This window comes from Chiloscyllium plagiosum, chromosome 6 (assembly GCF_004010195.1).
Source record: "Chiloscyllium plagiosum isolate BGI_BamShark_2017 chromosome 6, ASM401019v2, whole genome shotgun sequence".
Taxonomy (NCBI): Eukaryota; Metazoa; Chordata; class Chondrichthyes; order Orectolobiformes; family Hemiscylliidae; genus Chiloscyllium; species Chiloscyllium plagiosum.
In genome coordinates this window covers 36,550,509-36,565,875 of record NC_057715.1, presented here as the reverse complement: position 1 = coordinate 36,565,875, position 15,367 = coordinate 36,550,509, and the positions used below count along the sequence as shown (strand labels likewise).

Here is a 15,367-nt window from a genome sequence, read left to right as displayed (position 1 = left end):
TATGGAGTTGTCCTGAAAGCCAGGCAGCTTGCTACGAACAATGATCTGTTTGTGGTTTGGTGGTTGTTTAAAGGCGAGCAGTGGAGGTATGGAGAAGGTCTTGACAAGGTGCTCATCCTCATTGATAATGTGTTGCAGGTCACAAAGTACATGGCGTAGTTTTTCAGCTCCTGGGAAGTACTGAACAATGAAGGGTACCCTGTCGGTTGCAGCACGTGTCTGTTTCCTGAGGAGGTCATTACGGTTCCTTGCTGTGACACATCAGAACTGGCGGTCGATGAGTTGAGCATCGTACCCTGTTCTTATGAGCGCATCCCTGAGTACTTCCAGGTACTACTTAACACTGTCATTGACACATATTTTCTTCTTTATCCTAATAGTAAATTAAATGTCATGCTGGATAAGAAACTGGACAATGTGAAACTTTTGATTCGTACTTCTTCCAATCGGCATTATCAATGGAGTATTCGTGGATGGAGTAATAAAATTAGCCTCGGCATCAATGCATTACTTAACGACACTCGTTAGCATACATCCGCTAATGTTTCCTCTCTGTTGCAATTGCTTCTGCTCAAAAGCCATGAATAGAATATGTGGACTTTGGTTTGGAACACGGTTAGCATAGGTGTAAAAACAGGGAAAAAAAGCAGATTTCATTTCAATATCATATTTCAGAAGCTCTAGGTGCAACAGAGTACTTTTTGAAGGATTTAAAACAAAATAGTTATCAGTATTACATTGAAAATGTAACCACGGTTAGAGATAACTTTAGGATGAGAGAGGCTGGAAAGGGGTGACATGAGCGGGTACAGGAAAAAATTGTTCTATTTTATTTTTGTCTTATATTTATCATAGTATACTTGATTATAGTATATATTCTCCAAAAGATGCAGTTTACAATCAAACTTACTACTTGTCAGATCCCAGTGCAAAAATGAAAACAATTGAGAAATGTTTATTTCATTTCTTTGTGATTGCTGTTTTCTGAAATTTTTCATAAGTAAAATTCCAATATTTATATTACAGTATAAATGTAAGTGTTTTCATTGAGAACTGGAGAAGTGATCCCTCTGCGTTGCAGTGTTCATTGGACAGAAACTAGAAAAAAATAAACATGAAACTAATTGAATGAAGTATTCCCATGGAAAGAAAAAAAAATTGATTTTTTTAAAGAAAGTGACATTTGCAGACATTGGCTGAATAAGCAGCCTTACATAATGCTCTGAATATTTGTTAAAACAAAACAAAAGTGGATTTTTCTGTTGTCCTGTATTAAAGGGGACGGAATTGCCAGCAATTGAGCACACATAAAAGGTGCAATCTCTGCAATCAGTCTCACCTTTAACTGAATTGAACTGAATTGAATAGCCTCAAATGAGTGCTGTGAAAAGTTGCAATTTTGGCACCATCTTAGGTACAGGGCACTCAGGTACAGATACTTTAAGTGTTTGTTACAAAACTGAAAGAGTAAAATAAATAGTCTAGCATAGTAATACAAAGTTTTAAAAGCACTGAAATTACTCCTAATCTAGAATAAGAATAAAAAGTATCTTTAAAATGTACTTAAATTATTTTTCTATGAATCAATGCCCACTAGGCTCCAAACCATGAGATCTCTCTGTCTCCACCTGCTGGCTTCTGGCCCTCGCCTCTGGGACTTGGCTCCCTGGCCGGCCAAGGTTTGGACTGCCTCCTGCTCTGGGCTCCGGCCTGCTACTCACCTCCAGGATGTGTTTCCCTGGCTAGCCTAGGCTCAGACTGCCTCCCACACCGGGCTCCAGCCAGGACTCATCTCCGGGACTTGCCTCCCACGCTGATATAGTCTCCAACTCATCTCCCATGACAAGCTGGACTTGGACTCATTTCCATTCTCTCCGGGTAAGTTTAAGAAGTAAAAAATTGGGATGGCAGGGTGCGAAGGGATAATAAAAACTGTAGAAAAGAAAAAAACGGAAAAGGAACTGGTGAAGCAGAGGAGCTCCAGCAGGAGCATCCTACTCTGCCATCATCTCACTTGAAGCAAATTATGCCCCTGACAAACGGACACAGGGGCTTTGATTTTCATTCCGTGGTAAGATTGCAGAGGTGGGAGAAATATCAACTTCTTGAAACTGACTTTTGACAATGGCTACTCACCTTCTCAATTTTCAATGGAGGTGCTGACTGAATTAGGAGTCAGACTCAGCAATCGGGAACAGCCTTAAATGCTGCCAGTTCATAAGATAGGTTTGGCTGAAAGCCTGCCTTTGAGCATTGCAGTCACAATTTGAAAATAAAGATCAAAACATTCAGCATATTTTCTGCCTCTTGGAAAGATTGTACTGTTTACTTTTCTGTTTTTGATTGTGCACTGTATTTGAAAAAGGAAATTGTAAAAAAATACAAGAACATGGATGGGATCATTGCATATTTTAAAACCACCCTACTAAGAATTTTTTAAAGTACTGTTTATTCAATAAGTGTGGGATATTTGTTTACAGGCTAATTGGAACAAGAACCAGCTGGCAAAAAAATAACTGGTTGCTTGGTGAAATGATGACCAATTGTCAATGATAAAAGCCTTGTTCTGTCAACAACTCTGTGATTGGCTTCTAGATAGCTGAATAGTTTTAACGATATGAATCTGAACGCTATAATCAGAAGCCTACAGATTTCCTTGTCTCTGCAGTGAAAATATACCTAAAACCTTAGGAAAACCAATTTATCTTCCCTCTCCAATGGCAGTAAGCTGTTGTTCTTTGTAAATGAGTCAGTGACTTTATATGTTGTGAACCAATTCCTTTGTGCCTCCTGATAGCAAGTGAAACTACCTAAAGAAGAGAGTTTGAGAAGCGGCAAGTCAAATATCCAATTCAATGTATCCTGGCACAGGGACCCTCAAACGTCTTTACCAATTTTGCTTTTTTCTGTCTACCTATAACTACCTTTCTTTTGCGTCCATCTGTATATGTGTGTTGTGGGAATTTAAGAAGGTGGTTAGAGTTTTAACTAGTAAAGTTATATGTTGAGATTTCATAGTTGTTTATCTATAGTTAGATCTATTTATTTGTAATGAATAGCAATTCTTATTAAGTACAGAAATCTGGACAATTCTCTGTTAATGTGTCTAAAATGACAGGTAAATTGGAGATATTTATCTACTTTTTTATAAACTATTTAGCTTTTATGATGACTCTTGGTATCATGAGACTTGAATTTTAATATGTTAATTTAACAAGTTGTTGCATCATCCACCTCAACCTTACAGCCTTCCCATCCATTCTACCCTACATTTATTTATCTTTAATCCATTGTTTTGACCCCATGTTCTTGTATGTCCATCTGTACATCTCCTATGGCTTTGAAAAGTCCCTTTGCTACCATATGCCATCTATTTATTTCCTCTTATCCCATCTGATCCATTCAGTAACTTGTTGCCTTCAATTATCCTTCAAGACCTTTGGCCAACTTAAATGAACTCATGCCCCTCACCAAACCATTCTTTCTCTTTGTGTTTCTCTCTCTATGTCAACTCAACTAATATGTCCACAATGCATCAACCTCAAGAAACGTGCTGATATTGCCTACTGATGGTGTCACAATTGGAATGAAATAATTTTATCAACAACAAAAATGAGTGAATAAAATCAAACTTCTTCTTGAATCCCTTTCAAGAAGCAAAATTTCACTTAAGTTTTTAATCTAAAATAACAAAAAAAATTCTATTCAATAAGTTGTTGAAGGTGGCCATCAAAATATTTAATAGATAGGTGTCCCATTGTTAAAATTATACTTTAGAAAAACAGTCATCAGTCACGGAGCATAAATCATACAATGATATTATGTGAACAAGTGCTCTGAAAGGTTATTTTTTCCTTGGAATTTAATTCTACAATATTGTTGCTTTTGGTCAATTCCTTAATCCCATACATCTACGCTTTTTTTTGTTGCTTAAATGTGCCTTTCACTATCCCAAGGTTGTCTTATCTCTACCAAAAATGTCTTACCTTGAGCTAAGGCAACCTTGCCTCCACCAACAGTATGCCAGGAGCAGATACAAAGGAATACCTTATCTTTTCAAATGATGAGAAATATTCCTCTAATTCTTATCCCTAATATCCTCAAATGTCATCAAAATCCATGACCCACATTCTAAACCATGCAGCCTAATGCCTTCTATTCATGCCTCATGACTACTCAGACGCAGTAATAACTTAGTGCTTTATTACAGCCCCTCCATTCCCTCCTTTGTAAGCCATGTCAACTTATTGAATATCCACAGGTGTCCATGTAGATATGAGATAAATATATAATTCTATTATGTAAAGTCCTTCATTGCAAGTTAAAATCTATTGAGAAAGGCAATTTCCTTTAATAAATCAACTTTTGACACTTGTTAATATATCTTGACAGTTGACTTTCGTTTACCCCTCTTGAAAGATCTTGACACTTATTGGCAGGTTAACAACTGTTGTTAGAAAGCTGGTCCCTTTTTTCTAAAAGCTGTTCATTTTCTTAAAGATACTGTGTCCTTGGTTTCTTTCAGAGAGGCCATAAAACCCTCTCGACTCCAAGGTGACCCGTTTGGTACAGAGATGGAAAAGATGTTGTGAGGCCTTTTGTTTATATGTAAACTGATGAGACTTCAGGCCAAAGTGGTCATGTTTTAAAAGTGACCTATATAATGAAAGGAGAGTGGTCAGCTCTCTAGCTGAGCAGTTTAATCCAGAACTTATTAGGAGTTCAGCTGTGTGGAAACAGGTTACAAAGCTCTCTCTCTCCTTCTGCCCTTCTAACTTCAACTTCAGCATTTGTTCCACATTAACTGCTTTTTAAGGGGGTTTGCTTATTGAGACTATTGTGTATATTCAAAATAGCATAATTAAGTCTGGTTTGGATAAACAGAGTTCTGTAGGGGTACTTTAATCTGTTCTTTGTGTTTCATTTTGTAGTTTGATGAATAATATTTTGTCTGCTTTAAAACCTGGTAGTCAAACTAGCTAACTTACTCTGGGTAAATTTCACTGTATACTTACCGAAACAAATTGCAAAGTTTTTGTCTGGGCTGCCTGATTCAGAATGTTTTGAGTGGTCTGGCCTAGTCCATAACACTGATATCTTTAAACACTTCTTGACTATTTCTGACATAGTGGACCGATCTAAGGAGTTTGTGCGTTTTGCATGTTCAATTTTCTCCACATATAGCAGTCCTAATTGCACCTGTACTTCACCCCAAAGGATCGCTAACTATCACCCCAAAAGATACCTGTAACATCCTCATCCCTTGAAAGGATCCCTGACCTTCACCACCTTGGTCTACTGACAGTATCTGTCAAAGTTCCTCAGATCTCTACAGGTGTACTCTGCCTCTACAAATAGGAACAATGAGAATATGCCTTCTCTAACTTGATATGATAAATGCCCAGCCATGCTTTTTAGGAGCAGTTGAAATCAGAAGTTAGACCTTTCTATATCTGACTTATCTCCAGTTCATACAAATGGCCCAAACAGTTAGTTTTACTCATTTTTTGCCGAGATGAGTCTAGAATTTAGGAGGTTAGAGGATGATCTGATTGTAGCCTTCAAGATATTAACAGGAAAAGACAAGATAATTAAAGATATGCTATTTTCACTGATTGGGGAGGGAGGGGGCATAGTCGGAGAATTAGGGCCAGACCATTTAGGTGAGAAACACTTCTGCATAGAAAAGGTGATAGATGTTTTGAACTCTCTTCCACAGATGGCAGTGGATGCTGATCTGTTGTTAATTTTAAATCTGAGATAGAAACCTTTTTTGCTCAGCAAAGGTAGTAGAGGATATGAGCTACAGGCACGTATATTGATCTCATTGAAAGGCAGACCAAGCTCAAGGGATTGAATCGCCTATTCCGATTCATATGCTCCTTTTACACCTGATAAAGGGGCAGTGATCCAAAAGCTTGTAATTTCTAACAAATCTGTTGGACTCCAACCTGGTGTCATGTGACTTCTGACTGAAATCAAATGGATTATGAGTTTTTAATTAAATTGTCTTCCTTGTGTGGACAAATTGCAAACCTAGTTGACTCTGAAGCATATGGACATTTTTCCTTTTTGAGAGGAGGGTGATAATAATATGGCCCAAAACTGCTTTATACATTAACTGAGCTGTTGGATTACCTGTTCAAATACTGCTATTTGTTTTCCAGTCCATCCATGGTTGTTCAGTGCTGACAACAAATGCACATCTTCAAATACAAATAAGTATCAGAGATGAAAAAGACTGGTTTAAGCAAACACATTAAAGACTACTACATCTTAGGTTGTACAGTTATAATGTTAATAAATGCGTTCTCAGTGAGTTAGCCATTAGATCCTGCATTAAGCACATACTCCGAGAAGTCAGAGTGAGACAAGTTAATGCTTACTGATTGACTCTGCATATTCAATTATCTTATCCATTCTGCGCTACACAATTATGGACAATTACTTGTTAGAATGCTTCAACCATGTACAAGCTGCTCCGAATGAATGTCGACTAAAGCTATGAAAGCATACATGCTTATGCAGAATACATTACCATTCCAGAAGTATTGGCCAACATTAAAACTAATTGCAGGACCACGTATTATTCATCAGTCTATTGCAGATTTTGCAAATAATTATTATGGATGATGATAAGTTCAAGAATATGGTTAGCATGTTAAAAAAAAACAAATACTTTCAGAATGCAATTGGCTTAGAATGGATCAACTGCTAAAATCTATCAAAAATAAATATTCATAAATATTAACTTCTAAAATCTACTTACCCATTTCCCTAATGTTCTTTGAGTTCATATCGGCTTCAACACGAATTCAAAAATTGCTTATGACATCACTAAATATTTCATTTGCACCTATTATTAAATTTCTCACTGCTTAATAGTGTGTCAGTTATACAACACTGAGCTCTGAGTTAGAAGGTTGCACAGGTTCAGGTCTCACTCCAGAATCTTTCAGTGCAACAAATCTGAGCTGACTTTGCATGACAGTTAAATGCAGAATGTGTTTTCTTTCAGCTGAGATGAAAAATCATGACTTGACAGCTAGTTGTGATTGACACCTTGGTATAATTTCAAGGTTGAGTTACCCCATTGTTCTAGTCTGTATTTATCCTTTAATCACCATCATTAAAGCGGTTCATCCGGTCATGATTAAATTGGAGTTTGTTGTGTACACATTGGTTGCTGTACTTTTATATCAGATCTGTGACTAAACTACAAATACATTTCACCATCTGCAAAGTACATTGGGGTACGCTAGGTTGTGAACTGTGCAAAAGAAATGCAAGTCCTTTCTTTTCTTTTATATAGTTTGCAACATCATTCTGGAATATTTGTGAAGAAGCTTTATTGTGGCTTATCACATGAAGTAAACCTCGAACACCCATTGTTGCACTTAAAATGGAAACTGACAAATGGTCAGTATCTATCAGAGGAATAACGAGTCACTCATTGACTCATTAGATTGCATCCTACATTGTTTTGGCAGTGCTGGATGTGTTGAGATTTATAGAGGGATTTTTTTGCTGTGAGGCCTCAAAGGATTTATTGCCATATCATATGAAATGCATTCCATTAACACCTCACTAACTCTGTCCCTACAGCATTCCTCAGGTCCAACTCCAGCCACTTAACACTAAATATGTTGCTTCCTGTATAACATAATGCTTAATGGATATTCACCAAAAAAAACAATATTCATTGTGCCCAAGCCATTTTTGAGGGACTGTTGTGTACACAGACAACTGTTAGAAATCTGGCATTGTTCCTCACGACAGTATAGAGTGATTGATGTACAGCTTAGAAAAAGACCCTTTAGCTGATTGCTTTTATGACAACCAAGAACAACCACCTTTGCTGTTTGAATTCATGTATCGCTGGATATCAGACAGCATCTGGGAACATCAACAAACAGTGAAATTCACAACTGACCTTGGAGGAATTGTTGGGCAAAGTTCACAGCACAGAATCAGATAAGTTAATAATTGTTTTAAGTATGGCCTACAGAGAATCTGCAGTAGTGAGTAGAGTGGGTTCTTACTTGATTAAATGCTTTTGAAGATATGTCTCTTGATTTAACTTAAAATATAAGCCATAACTATTAATTTAACCTGGGGCATTGTTTGTAGAGGAATAAGACGGTGTTATTTTCTGTGTCTGTACATTGTGAAGGAGCAAAATGGCCTTTAATAGAATGATATGTATTTCTTGTCAGATGTGGGAGTTTAACGAGAGTTTAAGGGTTATTGAGGATTATATCTGCAATAAATGCTGTTGGCTGCGAATTTTATCAGATCAAATGGATCGGTTGGAGAGACAGCTAGAAGCAATGAGGAATTTGCAACAGCAACTGTATGTGATGGATGGCAGTTATAGCAAGGGGGGAAAGTCTCAGATGCAGTCACACAGATGGGTTAACTCCAGGAATGGTAAGAGAGGTAGGCAGCTAGTGCAGGAGTCTTTTGTGGATATACCCATTTCAAAAAGGTATGCCATTTTGGAAAATGTTGGGGGTGATGGATTCTCAGGGGAACATAGCATGAACAGCCAAGTTTCTGGTTCCAAGAGATCAATCGTGTTATTGGATTCTGTAGTCCGAGGTACAGAAAGATGTTTCTGTGGCCAGCAGAGAAAAAGCTGTTGCTTCCCTGGTGCCAGGATCAAGGATGTCTCAGAGAGGGTGCAGAGTGTTCTCATGGGGGAGAGGGCCCAGCAAGAGGTTATTGTCCACATTGGAACAAACGACATAGGAAGGGAAAATGTTGAGATTCTGAAGGGAGATTACAAGCGAATTAGGCAGGAATTTAGAAAGGAGGTCCTCAAGAGTAGTAATATCTGGATTATTCCCAGTGCTACGAGCTAGTGAGGGCAGGAATAGGAGGATAGAGCAGATGAATGCATGGCTGAGGAGCTGGTGTATGGGAGAAGGATTCACATTTTGGGATCATTGGAATCTCTTTTGGGGGAGACGTGACCTGTACAAGAAGGACGGATTGCACCTAAATTGGAAGAGGACTAATATACTGGCAGGGAAAATTGCTAGAGCTGCTCGGGCAGATTTAAACTAGTAACATGGGTGTGTGTGTGTTGGGGGGGTTGCAGAGAGGAAAAAGATCAATCTGAGACTGGTACAGCTGAGAACAGAAGAGAGTCAAATAGTCAGTGCAGGCAGTGACAAGGTAGGATTAATAAATTAAACTGCATTTATTTCAATGCAAGTGGCCTAACAGGGAAGGCAGATAAACACAGGGCATGGTTAGGAACATGGGACTGAGATGTCATAGCAATTACAGAAACCTGACTCAGGGATGGGCAGGACTGGCAGCTTAATGTTCCAGGATACAAATGCTACAGGAAAGATAGAAAGGGAGGCAAGAGAGGAGGGGCAGTGGCATTTTGATAAGGGATAGCATTGCAGCTGTGCTGAGGGAGGATATTCCCGGAAATACATCCAGGGAAGTTATTTGGGTGGAACTGAGAAATAAGGAAGGGATAATCACATTATTGGGATTGTATTATAGACCCCCAAATAGTCAGCAAGAAATTGAGAAACAAACTTGCAAGGAGGTCTCAGCTATCTGTAACAAAAATAGGGTGGTTATGGTAGGGGATTTTAACTGTCCAAACATCGACAGGGACTGCGATAGTGTTAAGGGTTTAGATGGAGAGGAATTTGTTAAATGTGTAGAAGACAAATTTCTGATTTGGTATGTGGATGTACCTACTAGAAAAGGTGCAAAACTTTACCTACTCTTGGGAAATAAGGCAGGGCAGGTGACTGAGGTGTCAGTGGGGGAGCACTTTGGGGCCAGCGACCATAATTCTATTAGATTTAAAATAGTGATGGAAAAGGATAGACCAGATCTCAAAGTTGAAGTTCTAAATTGGAGAAAGGCCAATTTTGGTGGTATTAGGCAAGAACTTTCAAAAACTGATTGGGGGCAGATGTTCGCAGGTCAAGGACGGCTGGAAAATGGGAAGACTTCAGAAATGAGATAACGAGAATCCAGAGAATGTATATTCTTATTATGGTGAAAGGAAAGGCTAATAGGTATAGGGGATTCTGGATGACTAAATAAATTGAGGGTTTGGTTCAGAAAAAGAAGGAAGCATATGTAACGTATAGACAGGGTGGATTGAGTGAATCCTTAGAAGAGTATAAAGGAAGTAGGAGTATACTTAAGAGGGAAATCAGGAGGGCAAAAAGGGAACATGAGATAGTTATGGCAAATAGAATTAAGGAAAATCCAAAGAGTTTTTACAAATACATAAAGGACAAAAGGATAACTAGGGAGAGAATAGGGCCCCTCAAAGGTTAGCAAGGCAGCCTTTGTGCGGAGCCACAGAAAATGGGGGAGATACTAAATGAGCATTTTGCCTCAGTATTTACTGTGGAAAAGGATATGGAAGATATAGACCGTAGGGAAATAGATGGTGACATCTTGCAAAATGTCCATACTACAGAGGAGGAAGTGCTGGATGTCTTGAAATGGTTAAAGATGGATAAATCCCCAGGACCTGATCAGGTGTACCCTAGAGCTTTGTGGGAAGCTCGACTGATTAGGGATAGTCAACATGGCTTTGTGCATAGGAAATCATGTCTCACAAACTTGATTGAGTTTTCTGAGGAAATAACAAAGAGAATTGATGGGGGCAGAGCAATAGATGTGATCTATGTGGACTTCAGTAAGGCTTTCGACACGGTTCCCCATGAGAGACTAATTAGCAAGGTTAGATCTCACAGAATACAGGGAGAACTAGCCATTTGGATACAGAACTGGCTCAAAGGCAGAAGACAGAGAGTGGTGTTGGAGGATTGTTTTTCAGACTGGAGGCCTGTGACCAGTGGAATGCCACAAGGATTGGTGTTGGGTCCTCTACTTTTTGTCATTTAAAAAATGATTTGGATGCAAGCATAAGAGGTACAGTTAGTAAGTTTGCAGATGACACCAAAATTGGAGGTGTAGTGGACAGCGAAGAGGATTACCTCAGATTACAACAGGATCTTGGCCAGATGGGCCAATGGGCTGAGAAGTGGCAGATGGAGTTTAATTCAGATAAATGTGAGGTGCTGCATTTTGGGAAAGCAAATCTTAGCAGGATTTATACACTTAATGGTAAGGTGCTAGGGAGTTTTACTGAACAAAAAGACCTTGGAGTGCCAGTTCATAACTCCTTGAAAGTGGAGTCGCAGGTAGATAGGATAGTGAAGAAGACGTTTGGTATGGTTTCCTTTATTGGTCAGGGTATTGAGTACAGGAGATGGAAGGTCATGTTGCGGCTGTATAGGACATTGGTTAGGCCACTGTTGGAATATTGTGTGCAATTTTAGTCTTCTTCCTATCGGAAAGACATTGTGAAACTTGAAAGGGTTCAGAAAAGATTAACAAGAATGTTGCCAGGCTTGGAGGATTTGAGCTATAGAGAGAGGCTGAACAGGCTGGGGCTGTTTTCCCTGGAATGTCAGAGGCTGAGGGGTGACCTTATAGAGGTTTACAAAATTATGAGGGGCATGGATAGGATAAATAAACAAAGTATTTTCCCTGGGGTCGAGGAGTCCAGAACTAGAGGGCAGAGGTTTCGGGTGAGAGGGGAAAGATATAAAAGAGAACTACAGGGCAACTTTTCCACACAGAGAATGGTGTGTGTATGGAATGAGCTCCCAGAGGAAGTGGTGGAGGCTGGTACAATTGCAACATTTAAGAGGCATTTGGATGGGTATATGAATAGGAAGGGTTTGGAGGGATATGGACCAGGTGCTTGCAGATGGGACTTGATTGGGTTGGGGTATCTGATTGGCATGGACGGGTTGGACCGAAGGGTCTGTTTCCATGCTGTACATCTCTATAACTCTATAGCTAATCCCGTTTTACCACACTTGGCCTTTAGCTTTGTATACCTTGGTATTGCAGGTACGCATCTCAATATTGTTTAAATGTAATGAGGATTTCTGCCTCAACCACTTTACAGCCAGGGAGTTCCAGCTTCCCACCATAGTCAGAGTGAAAAAGATCTTTCCTCACATCTCACGTAAACCTTCTGCCCCTTACCTTAAATCTGTGCCCTCTGGATGTTGGTCCTTCCATCAAGGGGAAATGTTTTTCCTGTCTCCCCTATCTCTGCCCAACACAATTTTATACATCTCAAACATGTTCCACCTCAATCTTCTTTGCTGTAAGGAAAACAATCTATGTCTGTCCAATCTCCCTTCATAATTGAAACCCTCCAGCCCATGCCACATCCTAGTAAGACCATAAGAAATGGGAACAGAAGTAGGCCATGCAGCCATTTCAACTTGCTATGCCATTAAATGAACTTATGACTGATCCATCACTCTTCACACACACTTTCCTGCCCTTTCCCTATAACTCCTTATTCCCCTACTAGAATTCCCCTAGAAACTCCTCTGCACCCTCTCCACATTAGTCCCATAATGCCCATTTCAGAATTGCAATCAACACTCTAGCTGCAGCCTAACCAGCATTGCTTCTATGCCTTGACTAATATTAGCAAGTATATCATCTTCCTTATTAATCATTTTATCCAGCTGTCCTGGTATGTTAAGGAACTAGTGGACATGTAAAGCAAGGTTATTATGACTCTTGGTAATTATAATTTATCATGTATTCTCTTGCCTTGCTGTCCTGATCAAGTGCATCACTTCACAATTATCTGGATTGAATTCCATTTCACAGCCAATCTGGTCAACCCATCTATTTCCTTTTGTAATCTAAGACTATCCTCCTCGCTATTTGCCACCTAAACAAGTTCTGTATCATCTTAGAACTTACTAATCAACCTGCCTATGTTCAAATCTAAATCATTTATATAAAACACCAATGGCCACAACTCTGACCCCTGTGAAACCCAATTGGACACAGAATTCCAGCTGAAAAACCACCCTCAACTATCACCCTCTGTTTCCTGCCACTCAGTCAATTGTGAATCCAACTTGCCAAATTTTCTTGGATCTTATGGTCTCTTTGCTTACAATCTGCCATGCGGGAACTTATTAAAGCCTTACTGGAATCTAAGCAGACTGCAAGAAAAGCATTGCCCTGGTCACCTCTTTGAAATTTAAGTCAAATTGGTCAGACATGAGGTCCACCTGACAAAACCATGCTGACCGTCTTGACTTATCCCTGCCTCGCCAAATGCAGATTAATACTGTCCCTCAGAATTGCATCCAATAGCTTCCTTGCCAACAATGTTAGACTGTCCAGATTCTGGTTTCCTGGTTTATCACTCTGCTCCCATCTTGAACACATTGGCTGTCCTCCAGTCATCCAGCACCTCTCCTGTGACCAGAGAAGAATTTTAAATTTTTGCAAGTGCTCTTTCTATTTCTTCTTTAGGCTCATTCAAAAACCTCAGATGCATTTCCTCTGGCCCTGGAGATGTAGCTACTTTTAAGCTCGCTAAACCAGTCAGAACCTTCTCTCTAACTGTTAACTTCTTAATAGTATTTCAGATTTACCCCTGATTTCTACACTGATGTCATCTCTCTCACAAGTAAACACCAACCCAAAATATTCATTGAGATTCCTACCTGCATCCTCTGGCACCACAACAAATTACTTTATGGTCCTTAATGGGTCCTATTTGTTCCCTCGTTATCACTTTACACTTACTGTATCTGTAAACCAATTCAGAATTTTCCTTCAATTTACCTGCCAGCAACCTTTCATGTCTCCTTTTAGCTCTCCTAATTTCCCTTTTAAGTCCCCTCTTGGATGTTCTGTACTCCTCCAGGGCTTCTGATGTTTTGTGGTGCAACAGCCCACCAAAGTCACACTGCCCAAGGCAAAGTGCCAGCATGATTGACAATCCCTTGTACATTCAAGCCCAATTTCTTAGCCAAGTCACTGTTTGATCACCTTAAAACATCTTGCCTATCATCCTCTTTGAGTCACTGTTCCTTTATTCTCCCAAATGCCCAATGGCCATTCAGACCTTGTCATTATCCAAAGGGGACTTCACATACAGCCAAGCATTCATACAAGGAGAAAGTAAGGACTACAGATGCTGGAGATCAGAGCTGAAAAATGTGTTGCTGGAAAAGCGCAACAGGTCAGGCAGCATCCAAGGAGCAGGAGAACAGACGTTTCGGGCATAAGCCCTTCTTCAGGAAGCATTCATACAAGTCTAACAATGAACTGTCAATGAGAGTCAGCAAAAGGAAACACAAAGAAAATGAATACAGTTCACATAATCAATGCAAACTAAATGCATTATGACCATAACAGTTCATGATGGTCTACTGGACCGAGTTAGCACCAAGTGTAATCAGGGCCTATCTGCCTTGTAGTGCCCTATGAAGCCGGGCTGAGCTGTCCACAAGGAAATCTTCCTCCAATTGTGCAGACAACAGCATATTAGGATAACGCTACACACTCTCTCTGAATTCTAATAGGAGTGTCCCCAGACTGCCCCAAGTGCTGGTACAGGACCTTCAGCAGTACTGTTGTCTGTTCCACCTCAGCCAAGGTTGCAGCATGTGCACCAACCTGGTAAAGGTGCTTCACTGGTTGAATAACAAACACATGACATCCAATAAGGAGTGCCTGCCTGCATGCCAAGTCTTCCAGTTCCCGACCCTTATCAATCATTCTGCTTTCCATGGCATTCATTGAAGTCCATCACTGTATGTAAATGACTTATGTTGCAGTGACGTACCTACCCCTCACCCCACAGCACCCATGTTACTTCTACAAACGATGACGACCTTTTGTCCAGCATTCACGTCCTTTTAAGTATTGCCATTAACTTCTTCATCATTGACAATGTTAGTTTAGTTAACAGCAATGGCATGATGCAATAGCCTTGGCAAACATTTGACACAGTTGCGTATTTTCTCTGCATGTGAAGAAATATATTAGGAAATGTCAGTAAGTGAAATGTAGCTGGATTCTGAAAACCCATGATTCATGTATTTGCCTCTTCAAAGTCCTAATGTCCACCTGGCATGGATCCCGTGCTTTGCCCTGTCAAACTAACACAGATTGTACCTGACCTGACAGTTGACCCAGCCATTTGCATCACACATCTAGTGAATAGCAAATGCTGACTCTAAATTCAGCTCACTGAAAGATCTGTCAGCAATGGGCCTGGTGTGGTCCATCACATGTGCCCAGACTCCCCATGTTCCCATGAAGTCACACTACTGTGACTGCTCCTTTGTGATTATGGTAGTGGTCACTGCTAATATCAGCAACCCCCACTCCCTCTCCCCCACCACTCCCTCCCCCCATAGCTTACAAATCACTTTGATGCTGTTCTGCAAATCCCCACACACCTCCATTGAGTCTCCCTCCATCATTCCCACCTCCACAAATGCTTCTGCCTCCCACAAAAAGCTTTAACTCC

General features: G+C 40.0%; 1 long non-coding RNA gene across 1 annotated transcript; it reads right to left on the bottom strand.

The window, feature by feature from the left end:
- Window positions 1-271: 271 nt before the first annotated feature.
- On the bottom strand, window positions 272-6,979 carry LOC122550543. The gene is made up of 3 exons (XR_006311877.1): window positions 6,770-6,979; window positions 6,139-6,206; window positions 272-598 (listed from the first exon to the last, which is right to left on the bottom strand). It is a non-coding gene; the product is annotated as an uncharacterized LOC122550543 (long non-coding RNA).
- Window positions 6,980-15,367: the final 8,388 nt, after the last annotated feature.